An 18,614-nucleotide genomic window follows, 5' to 3' on the forward strand; every position below is an offset into this window, starting at 1 on the left:
ACATTTTCCCATCCATTCTGTTAGCCTGCATATTTTTATTGGATAATTGAGTCCATCGATGTTGAGAGATAATAATGACCAGTGAATGTTATTTCTTGTTATTTTGATGTTCTTGAGGTGTGAGTGAGTGTGTATATGTACATGTAAGCATAAGTGTGCATGCTTCCCTTGTTTTTGGTGGTATGGAATTACTTATTTTCTGTATTTTCTTGGATGTTCTTATCCTCCATGGGTTGGAGTTTTTCTTATAATATTTTCTTTAAGATTGGATATGTAGATAAGTATTGTCTGAATGTGTATTTGTCTAGAAATATCTTCTTTTCTACATCAATGGTTATTGAGAAGATTGTTGGAGTTGTAGTCTAGGTTGGCATCTCTGTGTTTTTTTTAAGAGATTTCAAGATAACTGGCCAAGTACTTCTAGCTTTTAGCTTTTAGCTTTTAGAGTCTCTGTGGAGAAGTCAGGTGTACTTCTGACTTCTGATCTTAGCATGTTTAGATGTTGCATTCTTGTTCTTGACAGTCATGTGCTTTGTAAGGCCACAGTTCACCATGACTCTATTCTTAGCCAGGTGCTGCATAACAGGAAGCAGGGATTCTTCAGTGTAGGATAGGTAGTGCTGCAGAGTTGGTGTCCATTCACCGGTGTCAAGAATTTTCAGTGCTAAGCAAAAAGCCCCAGCTGCAATTTGAGAAGGAGCAAAATGCACCATGTCATAGTCCAGCATAGAGAGCTCCATGAAGTATTTGGCCAAAGTATGCTGCTTGACGTCAACCTCTCCAATTTTAGATGTTCTAAGGAGGAAGTGCAGAGGCAGAGGGCCACCCAGATTGAAGTTTGGAACTCTCAGAATCTTCATCTCCGTCTGTCTGATCTGGTACTTAGTGTAAGTGTTGTTAGTCACAAAAGCAAAGTCACCTATTTCTGGAGGGTACATCTCATATTTGCTTGCAATAAAAATGGCAGTCACACTGACCAGCTGTAGCATCTTCTTGGGCACACAACTGTTCTGCATGAACCGATCAATAATGGACACAGTCATGTACATGGTCTCCTGCAGCAGCTTAAATTTCATTTGAACCTGTATTAGCCAGTCAATTAGAATGGCTCTCATGTTTCCAGTGACTTCACAACCCAATAGGTATTTTGGTCTAACTCACTGTTCTTCCTCCAGTTGTCTGAGGTAAGCATAGATATCTTTCACATATTCACTACAGAGCTTTGGATCAGCTCCATCACCTGCATCTACATCACTCATTGCAAGAATTATGTCAGAGAAAGCCTGACACAGATATTCTTCTGCAGGTGCACATCCAGATGTTTCCATTGGGCTTGGAAAGGGATTATCAACCAAAATAGGTTCAGGAGAAAGCTTATCTTCTGTAACATGTTCAGGCTCAGGCTCTGCAAGTTCCACCTCTGGCTCACACACAGGCACCTTTTCCTCCTCAGGTTTTGGGAGGACTTTAACAGTAACTTTTCCTGCACCTAACGTTTTTGTTTCCTTTTTCAGAGGCACTCTTGCCTGTTTTCTGACTTTATTACCAATGTCTCCAAGAACAGTTCTCGATCTCAGCCCGGGTTTGGAGACAGCAGCAATTGCCACAGGCACACGCTTGGCGCTTGCCAAACTGACCTTGGCATTATTTTCCGTGTTAATTTTGGTGTTCCTAGTGACCCTGACTGCCATGGCTCCTCCTGAAGCAGAAGTTCGCTGAGAAGACACCCCAACCTCTGGCTGCCCATGGCTAAACACTAACAGCCATTCCTCCACAGCATGCCCTATTTACTTTCTCTTTAAAGACCTCTATCCTCTTTGTAAGATTGGATTTAAGGTCATTTTCCTGTGATTCAGTTGTGGTAGTATATAGAGGGCTTGTTGCATTAGGGTAGCTGTGCTCTGAAGGTCTTTTATTGCCCTAGCTTTTGTTGATGGTGTTCTTTTGAGGGACTTTAACCATCTGGATGTCTTTATTCTTGGATGTTCTTGTCCTTGTAGGTATTGATAGGGGGATTTTACACTGATGGTAGATGCAGCGCAGCAGGCCTCTGATGGGTATCCTTGGCAGGCTGTTTGCAGATCTACAGGTCTGTATGGTACAGGATCCACAGGTCTGTATGTTTCAGAAACTGTAGATAAGGTGAAGGTTGGCAGAGAGGTGGTATGACAAAGTCCAGCCTGAAAAAGAATGCCTGAGAGTGATTAAATGAACTACTTGAAGTCAAATCATAGGTCCAAGCTGAAGATCTGTGGATGTCTGCTTGATATGGAGTTTCTAGTCTGCTGCACTGTATTTTCTGCTCTCTCTCTCTGAAGAGCTCTCTGAGTATATTCCACTTACTTGCTATACTAAGAGTTCTCTTTGCCCCTGTCTTGCTTCCTTGTGTGTGTCAGTTCTCCAAGCAGTTCACTCTTTTTATCCTAAAAATTTTCTCTGGATAGCTCATCTCCTGCAGAAAACAGGTCCAACATTTTATGTTTACATATCAATTCACTTGTTTACTCCAGATTTCCTTTTAATTATCTTAGGAAGCATTTGTGACCACAACCCTTTGATTCTTAGAAGACAAAATGCATACGTGTTTTTTCTTAACATTTCGAAAGAAATGTCTTTCTCTGCTTCACACTTTGTCTTCATATTTCCTCCTGTGAGTATTTTGTTCCCCCTTCTAAGAAGCGCTGAAGGATCCACAGTTGGGTCTTCCCTCTTCTTGACCTTCATATGGTTTGTGAATTGTATATTAGGTATTTCTAACTTTTGGGCTAACATTCACTTATCAGTGAGTGTATACCATGTGTTTTCTTTTGTGACTGGTTTACCTCACTCAGGATGATATTTCTAAATTTCATCCATTTGCCTGTGAACTTCCTGAAGTCATTGTTTTTAATTGCTGAGTAGTACTCCATTGTGTACATGTACAACATTTTCTGTCTCCATTCCTCTGTTGAGGGGCATTTACATTGTTTCTGGCTTCTGGGTATTATAAATAAAGCTGCAATGAATGTAGTGGGGGATGTGTTCTTATTATATGTTGGAGCATCTTCTGGGTATATGCTCAGGAGTGGTATGGCTGGATCCTCAGGTAGTACAATATCCAGTTTTCTGAGGAACCACCAGACTGATTTCCAGAGTGGTTTTACCAGCTTGCAATCCCACCAGCAATGAAGGAGTGTTCATCTTTCTCCACATCCTCGATAGCATCTGCTATCACCTGAGATTTTGATGTTAGTTGTCATTCTGAATCTGGTATGAGGTGAATCTCAGGGTTGTTTGGATTTGTATTCCCAGATTACTTAGGATGTCGAACATTTCTTTAGGTACTTCTTGGACATTCAAGTTTTCTCAGTTGATAATTGTCTGTTTAGCTATGTTCCTCATTTTTAATAAGGTTATTTTGGTTCTCTAGCCTCTAACTTCTTGAACTCTTTGTATATATTGGATATTAGACCTCTATAGGATGTAGGATTGATAAAGATCTTTTCCCAATCTGTTGGTTGACATTTTGTCCTAATGACAGTGTCTTTTGCCTTACAATTGCCATTAAATTGCCTTTGTAATTTTATGACATCTCATTGTTGATTCTTGATCTTAGCACATAAGCCAATAGTGTTCTGTTCAAAAAACTCCCCCCTGTGCCCATGTGTTCGAGGCTTTTCTCAACTTTCTCTTCTATTAGATTCATTGTATCTGGTTTTATGTGGAGGTTCTTAATCCACTTGAACTTGAGCTTTGTACTAGGAGATAGGAATGGATCAATTTGCATTCTTTTACTTGTTGACCTCCACTTGAACTGAAGATATCAACTCAGAAACTTTGGACCACTTGTCCCTCAGGAAGGGAGTGGTTAATTAACATTCCTGGTCAGCTCAAGAAATTTGGAAAGGTCATAGGACACTTGCTGGAAGGGAGAGGCTGATTAATATTCCTCAGGCCACAGGGGAGGGAACCCACCTTCGAGTGGGGAAGGCCCAGAGCACATGATCAACCCTTGCCACCTCTGTAGGGAAGTCCTTGCCACATCATTCCCTAAAGACCAATCAGTTTAAAAAGTCACACTGTTCTGCAATCACAGTGTACCTAATGGCTGCTGCCCTAAAAACTATAAAAACTGGTGTAGCCTCTCTGTTTGGATGCAGGATAACCTCAGCATGCTGGAAAAATAAAAATCCTCTTGCTTTTGCAAGGATTCCCCCAAGCTTTGTGTTGTTCACTCAGGGGGTCTCCAATAAACTCACTAGAGTCTTACAGAACTAGCACCACTTGTTGAAAATGCTCGTTTTTTCACTGGATGGTTTTACTTCCTTTGTCAAAGATCAAGTGACCATAGGTGTGTGGGTTCATTTCTGGATCTTCAATTCCATTCCTTTGATCTACTTGCCTGTCTCTGTACCAATACCAGGCAGTTTTTATCATTATTTCTCTGTAGCACAGCTTGAGGTCAGGGATGGTAATTCCCCCCGGAAGATCTTTCAGTGTTGAGAATAGTTTTCACTATTCTGTGTTTTTGTTATTCCAAATGAAGTTGAGAATTGCTCTTTCTAACTCCATGAAGAATGGAGTTGAAATTTTGGTGGGGGATTGCATTGAATTTGTAGATTAGTTGTCTTTCTGCAAGATGGCCACTTTTACTATATTAATCCTGCCAATCCATAAGCATGGGAGATCTTTCCATCTTCTGAGGTATTCTTTGATTTCTTTTTTTTTTTTTTTTAGAAACTTGAAGTTCTTGTTGTACAGATATTTTACTTGCTTGATTAGATTCACACCAAGATATTTTATATTGTTTGTGACTATTGTGAAGGGTGTAATGTTCCTAATTTTTTCTCAGCCCATTTATCTTTTAAGGATAGGAAGGCTACTGATTTTTTGAGTAAATTCTATATCCAGCCACTTTGCTCATGTTGTTTATCAGGTTTAGGAGTTCTCTAGTTGAAGTTTTGAGGTCACTTAAGTATACTAACATATCATCTGTAAAGAGTGATATTTTGACTTCTTTCTTTCCAATTTGTATTCCTTTGACCTCCTTTTGTTGTCAAATTTCTCTAGGTAGACCTTCAAATACTATATTTAATAGATAGGGAGAATGTGTAGCCTTGTCTAGTCTATTTTTTATTGCTTCAAGTTTCTCTCCATTTATATTGATTTTGGCTATTGGTTTGCTGTATATTGCTTTTACTATATTTAGGTATGAGGCTTGATTCCTGATCTTTCCAAGACTTTTAGGAATGTTGAATTTTGTCAAATGCTTTTTCAGTATCTAATGAAATGATCATGTCTTTTATTTCTTTGAGTTTATTTATGTAGTAGATTACATTGATGGATTTCCTTATATTGAGCCATCCTTGTATCCGTGATATGAAGCCTCCCTGATTGTGAATAATCATTTTAATGTGTTCTTGGATTCAGCTTGCAAGAATTTTATTTAGTATTTTTGTATTGATGTTCATAAGGAAATATGTCTGATGTTCTTTTTTTTTGTTGGATCTTAGTGTAGTTTTGATATCAGTACAACTGTGGCTTTATAGAACAAATTGGTTAGTGTTCCTTCTGTTTCTACTTTGTGGAATAGATTGAAGAGTATTGATACTGGGTCTTCTTTGAAGATCTGATAGAATTCTGCACTAAACCCATCCAAAGAAATCAGATTCTACTACAAAAGCCTATCTATATTCAATAAAACTTGGAAATCTGGATGAAATGGACAGATTTCTAGACACACCAAACACTAAAGTTAAATCAGGGTCAGATAAACCATTTAAACAGTCCCATAACCCCCTAAAGATAAAGAAGTAGTCATTAAAAGTCTCCCAACAAAAAAAGGCCCAGGACTAGATGGGTTTAGTACAGAGTTCTATCACAGAAATTTTATATTTTCAAACTCATATCTTTAGACCTCTTTCCCATAGCTTTAAGGGTTGTCTTGAAGGTCCCAGTGTTTACCAATTTTTAGAGACATAGTCACACCCTCAACTCCTGGACTGCTGTTTATAATTATTATGGAGTCATTAACAGGAAGAATATTGCATGGAAGAAAACAGACCTCTTCTGATAGTGGAAAATATGTACATTATTATAGAAATAAGCCTTATGCCCACAACAGCCATCAATGCAGCCTCATGCAGGCTCACACCAAACCCAGGCTCTGTCCCAGGGGCAGAAACCATGTCACTCTGTCCTTACCAAGTGTATGCCAAGACAGGCAGTGGTGGGAGAATGGAGGTCTGCCTAATCTAGCAGGATGTTCAGGGCATCTTGGCACACCCAGAGGACCCAGCAAGGAGGGAAGATGGATAGGAGAAAGAAAGCTTATCTTTATGGTTCAGGATCCACAGGTCTGATGAAGGTAGGTAGAGATGAGGCTGGGGTTGTGGTGTGATTAATAGCTACTTTTTTACTGTTAACTATTTGCAGGTATATCCACCCTCCCTCCAAATTTTCCCCAAATCCTTTTACATATGTTCTAGCACCCTTCCTTGCATGAGCATAAACTCATGAGCACAGGCATACACACACACACACACACACACACACACACACACACACACACACACACACGGGAGAGGGGGATTTGAAAGCTTGAAAGCTTGAGTATAGGGGAAAGTGAACTACTAGTTCACTAGTGTCTAGATCATCTCTGCTGTGTCTAGACACATACATCTTTTCATACCTTTCCTCATCTTACATCTGGACAATCCCCTTTTTGTTGCTTTCTTTATAAACATAACAGTTACTCTTGAAATACTCGGCAGAAGAATAAATGGGTCTCGTATCTGTAATACCTTTAATAATGATGTCCTTGTTGTAAAAATTGACTCCAATTCAAATTATCTATCTTCTCTTTGAGATGAAGAAATGTCAAACATTTCTCATATGTACATTTTGAGTGTCTGGTACTACTGTTTAAGGTAGGTTCACAGATGTAGGCATAAACTTGTTTTTGTATAGGCATTGTCTTCTTGATAAAAAAAAAAAAGCCTCAATGAGGTAGCCTGATTGTTCACTGACAAATCAAACTATGTTGGTGGCATATAGCCACAAAAAGTAAAAGCTTTATAATAGAAAGTAAATCATATTGGAATTACCTCACTGCTTCTTCACCTAAATCAAATCAAATATCTGTATGATGAACTTATGAACAGATACAATCATTCTTGCAACTCAATGGCAGTCTCAGATGCAGCAAGTGCTAGCCAGGACATAGGAAGGCTTGCCAGAACATTAGAGTTATGATGTATTTTTATGTGTCACCAGGATAAAAAAAATAAGGTAATAAATAAATAAATAAATAAATAAGGTTCATATAAACAAACTGAAGCAGTATGGTACAAACTAATCAATTTCTGACTGGGTGTAAGGGAAATTCAGCTATCTATACCAAAGAGTGGACAGAAAAGTAATACTTTATTTTCAGATGGAAAAATTATCATATACATGAAATCTGATTAAATACACTGCCAATGATTTCTAGCAGTAAATTTTCTGTTATTATATCTGTATCATATATATCTTTATATTTATATATGAATGCATAATTTTACAATCTTTATTCTTGTATGCTTTTATGTGATGCCTCTACTTTGACTTTTACCCAACCTGAAGAAAATATGCAACAGATTCCTCAGTCATTTGTGTTATGGGAAAAGGAGGATAAAAATTTGAAAGAGTGAAGATGTCAAGGGTAAAGTGAATAATTGAGAAACTCCCGGAGCTAAAGAACCAAGTTTAGATATGGGCACTCTTAATGAAAACACTGTCTCAAACATTCTATGCTCTACAAAGTGCTTAAAGTCAAGAAGATTTTATTTAGACATCTATCTTTCATTCTCAGTTAAATACTATGTTATTGTGATCTCTATTTTATAGCAGATAACCAATACAAAAACCTTGGGATTTCAAAGTGTTATAGTTGATAACTCTTGTCTATCATGTTGTTCTGTATTAAGGATAAGGTCCTTAATAAGATGTTTTTAAGAGATGAAGAGATTGCTACAAGTAGAATTTTGTTCATGGTTATGAGACCATTGGAGGTACTTTCTTAGGTAGAAACGAATGTATTTGTTATGGGTGATTAGTGGCTCTCCGTGAGAATAGATTGGTAAAAATAAAAATGAGCCTGAACCCTCTTTTACCTCCAATTTCCTGTTTTATTGTGTGTTCCTTTGCACAATTTCTTTTTACAATATCATGGGTATCATGATGAGCCTCAGCAGAAGCTTAATTGGAGAAGCTGTCTGACCTTGAATTTTCAGTTCCAGAGACTGCCGACTAATAATTTCTTCTTATATACTCCTCTGCTTCAGGTATTTACTTATAGCAGCATAAAATGCGACACAATACAAATATTAATACTGACATGATTTTTATTATAGTTATTTCAATGATAATAACTAAAGTCATCACTTCAGTATCTATCAAATCATATCACAGCTACTTTTTCCCTTTCATGCTTATGACTGTGTCATGTCAAAATCAGTGTATGCATTTTACTGATAAGGTGATGAGGAATGAAGCTAATTGGTATGGTCAATGGCATAGAGGTACAGGGTGACAGAGCTACACTTGTGGAAATACTGGTCTGATCCTGCAAACTGCTTTTGTTACATTAGAAATTCTTTGCTAAACCCATTTGAGCATTAGACAATGAAGTAGGCTTTTATACATTATATATTTTATACATTGAAGAGCAAGTCTTCCACAGTATTTACTGTCTTTTACACTTTTCTTTCTTCCATATTACTTCAGTAAAATGAAATTCAAGTACATTTTCATAAATAAAAATTATTTTTTTGTCTACCATGTCTTAAGTCTCCCTTTAATTTATTCTGTGCTATTACGGCATTCTTTTTTAAATATCTATTTGATCATTTCTAGCCTCTGCTTAAAATATCCAGTAGCTTCAAATTAATTTTGTATAGCTTAATAGTTTATTTTCCTAGCAAGCATTTACAATCTTTGATTACTTTCTATTTCCAAATTAGCCATGATGTTTTTCACTTCCTTGAGTTTATAAATGTGTTCTTTCTTTTGTCTATCAAGAAAAAAATATCTAGGCTTAAATTTTACTCTTGAAACTTTTATTTACGTGCTCATTCATTAAAGCAACTATGTATTTGCCCTTTCATTTTATCCTTACAGCACTAAAGTCATATTCTTTGTGCACCATTCCTATACCAGTGACAACAGTCCTTAACAGGGAGATAACAATAAAGAAGAATGGCAGTCTCTGATATTGTAGGTCAGCCCTCAAGCCAAACTTAATTGATAGTGGCCAAGAACTTTAATCTTTTTACTTGTATAAATTTTTAGCATCATAAAATTAATGATTATATTTTACCATATATTAGATATTTTTGAAAGTATGTTTCTCCAATTCTATACCCTTTAGTAATTCAAAAAACAAGATCATAGCTAATTGACCTCTTAAGCCTCTTTGCTCTCAAGAACATAGAATTATATGCACTAAGAACTATATACATATCCATTAAGAGTTTTAACATGTGACAGGGGATCAATAAATTTATTTTATTTTCTTAATTCTTCGATAGGAACCTTGTAATCAAAGACCTCAGTATTCCATTGCATATGCTGAGTTCAAAACCTAGCTTGTACTATTGTATAATATAATATAATATAATGTAATATAAAGACAAAACAGTGTTCAACATTTCATCTATATAATAAGAAACAATCATATATCATGCTAGTTATGTCTATATAACTCATGCAAAGTAACACATTTCCCACCATAACACCTGACACAATATGCATGAATTAAACAGTATATAATATCATCAAAGTAATTAAGCTAATGACATATTGCTCCCAGACAGAGTTTAAAATAGCAGCTCCTGAATACCAAATATGTGGGTGCAGAAGAAAAAATTCCAGAATTTACATTTTTCACGAAAACCAGATTGTTTTCCTCCTCATTTATTCTGGCTTTGTATATCTACTTCTTAAGGCTGAGAGTCCTCACACCCCTCCTCTGGTCCTATCCTCTTTTCTGTAACCCAGTTTTAAAAGGCTCATCTTAAATGCTGAGACAGTCAGAGGAGTGATGGAAGTAGGTCTCATTAGCAGAGCGGTCCAATTATGTCCAGCTTTTCCCACACCTTAAAAGAGCCCATTTCATGGGCTATACAGAGATACAGGGGTTTTCAAGGTTACAACGAAGGTATTTGTGCTCAGGGTCATTGAAAGAGGCTTTAAATGGAAAATATCAAAAGAATGAAGGTCTGTGGCAGCCTTCCCTTCACAGTATCCTGCTAAATGATGACTTCGTGTAATTAAAATGAACAAAGTATGTGTCGGCGTTACATCTTCGCAATCACAGCACTTTCTCTCTCCTTTTGTTTAACTGCTTTGTTCATCTGAAACTGGTGTTAAAAAAATAACAGAAATAGAAGTTGAATGTATTCCTGCAGGGCTGTATTTTTAGTAGCTCATCACTTTGTAGAAGTAGCTTAGAGGTTGCAGAGTCTAATTATGAACCTAAGAAGTTGGGTTTGAGGAGAGAGGGGACACTGGAGTAGGAAAGGTTGAGAATAAAGCAGGGCAAGTTTGAGTCGGTGAACTGCTTTCTGCAAAACTCCAACCTGAACTCCTCATCGGCTACCTGCTTTGTAGGAGAATAAAGAACATTGGAAAGCAGGGTGAGTCCTTGGCTCAAATGTCACCACCAGAAGCTTTTGATGTGCAAAATTTCTATTTGGTTTTAACAAGAGATCGGTTTCTCTAATGTAACCACCAAATTAATAATCCATGGTAAAATGCCTGTAGATTTAGGGGGACCATAATACAGGATCAAGAGACACAATAGGCAGTCTGACTCATAGAGTAGACAGATTCAAAGGAATGTGATGCAGAGACAGTATGAGGGACAAACTTTTATGATATTACTGCTGATCAACAAAAATTAAATGACATGTGAATGCTATTTTTTATTGCTATTGATGCATGAGTGCGCACACGTTTAGAGCACTTTCATAGCTGCAAAGTTATTTCCTATTTTCATTTAAAATATTCATGCCTCAAAGATGGTACAAGGAAAGTACTTGACAGATGTGATGTGCCATTTGTCATATTAGACCCTAGTGTAAAGATAAACTGAGGTTGGATTGTGATAAGCTGCATCACAGAGATATTCTGAATTAAGAACTGGGACAGAAATAAAGTAGGTCAGGTAGAAGAGAGTTAAGAAAAAAAAACGAGTTAAGTGTATTGATCTAAGTCTAAGTGGACAAAAATAGGCACTGGGAAATGTGTGAGCGATGCAGGAAAATGGACCAAGTTGCAACTAGATATAAAGGTGAAGAGAACCTTGTATTGAATTGCTGAGCAGGGTTTTGCTAAGAGAGCTGCTAAAATTTGATTAATTTAGTAAATGTGTGTGTTCCCTTAAATACTAGATGACAAAGATGTTTGTTTTTCTTAAAGATAATACTATATATCCATTTCCCTCTAGTTTATTTTAAAGTAAACAGATTGCTTCTTATGAAAAATCACATTTAGATTGTCAAATTGTTACTTCTTTACAGTTTACTTCAAGAATATGAATGAATGATAACCAAACTGAATGGAAAATAATACTTTTATTGCTGCTATCTAAATGTATAACTTATCACACATTATTATTATTATCATTGTATAATTAGTCACTCTAAAAAACCCCAATAGCCTTCACTGACCAATTTCCATGTAATATTGTTCATAAGCCTATGGATTATTTGAGTGCTTGTGTGGATCTGTAACAGCTTGACCGTTTTGGCTGGTTTGTTTACATATATGTAATAAACTTGTTGCTTGAAAAGAGAGGGCAGGTGTAAGGATTCACTTGGGTGTCTGATCATTAATGTCATTAAGTTAGCTGTGCCTTTGCTATCATTTTACCTGGGGAAAGACATTCAGATTGTTCACATGACAATGACAAAGACTAACAGAGTAACAACATGGTTTGTTTCTTGGTGTTTACGCTCGGATTTGCTCAGATCAATTCTTTTACTTCACTGCTATGAACTCAGATTAAAAATGAAATAAAAGTAGTCCCAATCACTTGATAGAAAATACTGTCAAATCACTTAGCATATAAGTATGGAGGAAGAAGTGATTACTTTCATTTTGATAACCATCTACTACACCTGGAATGAACTTCTTGACTCTCAAATGCTGTTAAACATCATTCTGGAAAAGCATCTGTAGGCAGCACCAAAAGTTATGCTGAGCTAAATTAAAGCATCAACCATATTATAAAATATGCAAATATGTATTTATTTATATATTCTAACAAGGCATATGTGATCAAGTCTCACTGAGACAGAATAGTCAAGGTTATGTGCACAGCATTTACTTACTAATAGATTAAATTTGTTTTCTTTACTCTGGAATCCACTGATTTATATTTATATTCTCGAATTCTCTTTTAGTATAAAACATTAGTCACCTAAGAGTCCACAATATGGATTTGACAGAGATAACTATATATACTAATGTCAATATATTTTTCAGGATAAAGCTTTGGAAAGAATAAGTGTTATATATGTATTCTTTATTGTTATTATCCTTAAAGATGATGATCTCATTACAATGCAAGAATGAAATTCTTATGGAAAAATGCATTTTATTGTAATCCTTGTTATATTAGTGATTTACATATTTTTCATATAGCACAAAGCTTTTCCAGCTATCTCTAAGCAGAATCTTATCAATATCCAGGATCAACAAGGAACACAAACCAAGACGGTCTGGGATCACTCTTCATCTTATGAGCATAAAAGATTCTAGGCACAGCAAAATTGTCTGATTGATGTCTCACCATGACATTTTCTCGTTCCATCCTGTAGGTGATTGTAGCTAAGGATGAGGGTGTATTCATAGCATTTTAGAGAATTGATCATAGTACTTCTGTTCCTGGAATGTTTATTTGTCTTATGAGGTATGACTTAATTGCACCACAGAAAGTGCAAGCATGATGAGGGAGCTCACATTCCACCTTCTTTAAATACTCATGACAGCACAAATAGGAGAGAGAAGGAAGAGAGGACATCACTAGGGGCTTGGTAGTAATGTCTGAGATTTGCCTTTATAAAGTCTAGGATTCCAAAATGAGCACATGTTCTGAAAAAGTAAATAAAAGCAACTGTCCTGTTTAAATAATCACAGTTCAGTTATTCACAAAAACAGAATCAGAGATTCAGTGACATTAACTGGTTAAATATTATAATGCAATTTTATGACAGGTACACATTCCGTACAACACAGTTTCTTAACTTTATTTCTGTAAACAAAAAATAAAAACAAAACAAAACACAGTTCAAGAGATTCACCTGATTTGGTGGGCCATGTTTTGTGGTATTCTCTTGCCTCTTTAATTTCTAAGGTCTTTCCTCCCTGGTCTTCTGTGGGGTTCTCTAATCTCTGAGAGCAGGGACAAATGGAGACCTCCAATTTAAACTTTCGTTGCATAATATCTGTCTGTGAGTCTCTGCACTAGCTCCCACTGCAAGAGGAACCTCTCTGATAACAACTGGACAGGGTCCTAATTTTGAGCATAGTAAAATATTATTAGGGATCATTTCATTGACTTTTTTTTTGGTAGGGGTGGGAGAATCCTGGTTAGTTCTACCCTTTGTGGACTACTCAGTTTCCAGTGCCTGTTCATCTAGTCAGTGTAGAGCCTGGGCTCCTTAGGTTATAGGCTTCAATTTAAAACACTCCCACAAGTTCTGTATTACTATTGTCTCTGCACATCTTTCATTCAGGAGAGATAATAGGTGCTAATAAATGTCAAATTCTACAAAGACCTGATAACTTCTGGCTCGGAACTCTCTTCATTGGTTGAGCTTCTCCTTTACTGATCTTGTCTGGAGAATTCTAAATCCCCACATATGCCTCTACCTGATGAGTATCATGTAGCCTCAATTATATTACAGGGTCAATTACCTTTCTCCTAATAAATCCTGTGATTCTTGAAATGCTTCCCCATGCTAATGAGTCATTTCAGGTATCCTAAGCCCCCAGCCAATGACCTTTGCTCATCCTGGATATTTCTAACCTAAGTCCCTCAACACTTTATAAGCCTTAAGTCACCCTAAGTAAAATTGATCTGCCTTTTTATAGCTGGTCCTGGTTTGGATATTTATTGACTGCATGGACCTCACTAGGCATCCACTAGGGTGGAGAGATCCACAGGTCTTAAGGCTGGGTTGGTGTCCAAGTTTCTTTTTCTTTAGTCTGCAAAGTACCTTCTCATTCCAAAGAGAAGGGTAAAGCCTTTACATGGTTAAAGGCTTCATGTAGGCACTTGGTCCACCTCTCTATGTTCAAAGAGCTGTGGGCTCACAGACACTAAAACAACAAGCACAGGGCTTATGTGAGACTTCCCTAAGTTCTCTGTGTATATGTTGTGGCTGTTAGCTTGGTGACATTTAGGAACTCCTAACAGTGGGAACAGACTCTTTTGTTTTGTCTTGTCTTGAGACTATTTTCTTTCTATTAGTTTCCCTTGCCTAACCTTTTCTTCCAGTATTTGGGAGGTAGAGGAACATAGATCTCTGAGTTTGAGGGCATCCCGGGCTACAGTTAAAGTTTCACAGCTAAGACTACACCCCCCCCCACACACACACAAAACCTGTATAAAATACCAACCTGAACCTCAATAAAAAAAAAAAAAAAGAAAGAAAATAACTAAAGGCAACTAGTGAATGCTGAGTTAGGGAAGAATTATCTTCCCTAACTAAAAACACAAGGATTGACTTTTAACATACATATGCTTATATGTTTGTATGCCTGTGTCCTTATTCATTTCATGATGTTTGCATGTATGAGAGATTTCTGTTCATACATTTGAAGTATATACTTTTAAAGTCTATTTCTAACTTACCAGATTAACTCATTTTAGGTAATACATAACCCATTCCCTCTAATCTTCATATTTCTTTATTGGTAGAAATGAGGTGGCTGAATAGTTTTATTTTATCTTCATTCACCTCTCATCCATTCTCTTATCATATAAGTGTTCTGTGTTTCTTAATTCTTCTCATTTGAGGAAAGTACACATAGATGAAGATTTTAGGTGATCCCCAAAGACCTACCCTGGAGCACATCTTACTTTGCAAAGTGCAGCCTGTGGTTTTGGGGTATTAATGGGGGTTTCTCTATGATACAATCCTTCAGAATTAGAATGCTTACAAATTATAATATTTTTCTTTTAACAACATTTTCAGAAAGTCACTGTTTATTATAAAGTCTGGGAGGCACTATTAGATACTGCTGGATTAAGATTTATGAATATCCAAATGAGCCATTATACACAAGGCACTTCCTGATGGCATGTGTGAATAGCCATTTTTATGGATAAAAGGCCAATTGTTTCTATAAGAATACTAAGATAACAAAGCACAATACATTTGTACCTCAAATATCTAATTGCTTTTCAATTGCATAGTATCTTTCTAAATAGCAGGAAAATTTTGTTTACTCAGTATTTAATGTGCAGCTTGTGTCACCCAAGGACCAAACCCCTGAGGGAAAAGATGAATAAAGGAAGAATGCTTAAGGTGACAAAAGTGAAGACAAAAAAAGATGATAAATAGAAGTAGAAGGAAGGGGTATAGAAGAGAAGAACTGAGGAGGAAAGGCCAAAGCAGTCCATTCCAGATGGGAAGAGATGGCCAATGTGATGGACATGTGATTAACCAAAAAAAGTAGTGAAAACCTGAAAGGTAGAGTTTGAGGCCATCCTATATGAAAAGTTCTCTTTATGGCATTAAAATTGTGCACTTGCTGTTGAACTCTGATTTTCATGTCTGCAAGAAAACTACATTTAACATGATCTTTCCTAAGTGTCTGTGTTTTAGGATTCTACACATGAGTTTCACTCTCATAGAGCACTAAGATAAATTTGCAGTCCTGAAGCAATGGGTTTGGCCTCTTCTTACTTCTATAACAGAGGTATAAAGAACATGAATTCTTTTCTTTGAAATTGGAGTGTCTACGTTTTAAACAAAGACCATGTAAAATAATGTAATATTCTTCTGTAAAAGATGGTTAAAAAGCATAGATTGTATATATACATACATGCAGGCAAAACTGTCATATATATTAAATAAATAAATCTTCAAAAGAGCAGACTTTTTGATAAAGAAAGACTGGAGAAGGAGTGGAAAGAAGAGGGAGAGGTGAAGGAAGAGGGAGAGGGAGTTACAATTTGTTGTCCCTGTGTTAAAAGACAACTGCATTGGTGTTATGTTCCCTCTTGTGTATAAGATATTTGCTTCTGTTTCCAATGTGCATATCAGGAATTCATTCTTTCCAGAGATGCAATCATTTTATATTATCCTAGGATTTGTTTCTATTTCTCTTGAATATTTTGTGTCTTCATGGGAAGATGATACTTAATGTCTACTGGAGTTGGTTTTGATTTCTTCAATATGAAAACAAGCTTTATTGTTTTATTGAAACTAAAGAAATCAGAAAATTATATTCTGAATAAAAGCCATTACTATTTGAGTAGCATAAAAAAAGAAAAGATGGTTAAATTCAAAAATAAAAGTAGTTAGAAATCTTTTAAATTAAGAAAAATTGAAGGAATGTTATAGTCTTATTTTTCTAATTGTTGTTGGCAAGCAACATATTCTTTCTTAAAGTTTGAGGAACAAGTTGGCAAAGTCAATCCTATGCTGTTATTAAAGAATACTCCAAGGACACTAGTTCATTTGCAGATTACTAGGGGTTTTGAAAGCATTAAATCAAAAATTCTAGAGGAATATGGAATTAAAACAATTAGAATTTTTTTTTTTTTGATTTTCTGCAGGACTTGTTAGAAAGATTACTGTACAGTAGCGATTGTAAAGTATTCATTGTTAGAGGGTAATGAGCATGCATCCATTCTTAGCAGAATTTATCATGAGTACCTTTTAATTTGTCAGTTTTGCTATGCCAAAGGAGATCTTACTTTGAAAAATTTGGTTTGACTTTAGGGAGGCTGCTCATCTTTTAATGTCATTTTCTCCCTTCTGTATAAATGAAAGGGTTGCGTTAGAAATTACTAATGTTCTTTCCAGGTATAAAATGGTACAGTGAAATAAATCCTAAAAAATATCATTAGTTGCATTTGAGATAAAAATGAGTAAGTGGATGATACAGAACAAAATAATAAGTCTGCCAATTTGTGTGGCACAGAAGATCAATGCTACAGAAGATCAGAAGCACCGGATTTCAGTGGGCTCAAGCTGTTAGAGCAGAAAAAGCTCATAAGCAAAGGAGGGGCAAAAGGAGGAGTGTATCACAAAATGCTTTTAGTATCAAAATATCTCTCCTGTCATTAAATAGACCCCTACTTGAACCAAGTAGGAAAGGAAGTAAGTTTAGAGTACATAGCCATAAAGTATGATTAGAATAGCGTATAGACTTCAGTGCAGTAAGAGGTAGTATGAGAATCTCCATCAGAGTGTGTGTTCCATTTTGTGTATACCTGTTTCATCCACTCATTTACAAATAGTTTTGTTAACTAGCAGGTGACATAGTTAGAAACTGCAACCCTGTTGTGTACTTCTTTTCACAGTTTCTATTGCTGTAACAAAATACCATGGCCAGAGCAAGTTGGGGAAGAAAGGTTTGATTTGGATTACACTTTCATATCACTGACCATCACTGAAGAAATTAAGAACACTAGGAGCTTATACAGAGGCAATGGAGCAGTACTGCTGACTGGCTTGCTCACTCAGTCAACCACTAATTAAGAAAATGCCCTACAGTCTTGCCTATAGCCAAATCTTATGAAGACATTTTTCCAACCAAGGCTCCCACCTCTGATGATACTAGCTTGTGTCAACTTAACATAAAACTAGCCAATACACTAGAATAAAAGACTTAAATATATTTTATTTATGGGTCAGAGTCTCCTGAGGACAACCCACATCTCAGATGGGACCAGTGACCAGACTATCTGGAAGTCTTGTAATATTCATTTTAAAAACAAAGGTTTGTCACTAAGATTTTAGAATTTACTTCATAATAGCAAAATGAGATGAGTTAGATAATGTACAAAAAATTAATGTAGTTCAAAAATTCTTCCCTGTCTTTACATGTCATCTCCAAAAATACTAACTCTACTTATCTCTCCTCATTATAAATGAAACACCAACCATAGCCCAAGTTCAAGGGAAGATAGTGTAGATCTTTCCTTCTGTGAAAAAAAAAAAAAAAAACTATCTGGCCATCTTAAACTACATGGCCATCTCAATTCTGTCAAAAGTGAGTTCCTCAGGTTCCTTAGACTGTCAAAGATAATCATAGCATAAAAAATAGAGTATTTGGCCTGAAAAGTGCATTTTATGAAAGTACACTCAGAAAAGGAGAACAACATTTCTAAATATGAGCTTTATAGCGAACTTCTAAAACAGGTCATCGCCTGCTTCTGAACCATCGTGTATAGATTTCTCAAATTGTGCTGATATTCTGTCTAAGAGAGCCAAAAACATAAGAAAGAAGAAGTCAATGTAACCTTGATGGTTCAAAACTGACAGAAGTGAAGTTTGCCTCAAACCAGTAGTCAGAATGAAAGCATCTTGCTTATGGGAAGATAAGAGTTGTCTTCCTCCACTGAATATAAT

At 36.2% G+C, this 18,614-nt stretch overlaps 1 pseudogene; it reads right to left on the reverse strand.

Moving 5' to 3' along the window:
* Positions 1–461: 461 nt before the first annotated feature.
* Positions 462–1,691, reverse strand: LOC117708757 (G2/mitotic-specific cyclin-B1 pseudogene; annotated as a pseudogene).
* Positions 1,692–18,614: the final 16,923 nt, after the last annotated feature.

Source organism: Arvicanthis niloticus, chromosome 5, assembly GCF_011762505.2.
Source record: "Arvicanthis niloticus isolate mArvNil1 chromosome 5, mArvNil1.pat.X, whole genome shotgun sequence".
NCBI classification, from domain to species: Eukaryota; Metazoa; Chordata; class Mammalia; order Rodentia; family Muridae; genus Arvicanthis; species Arvicanthis niloticus.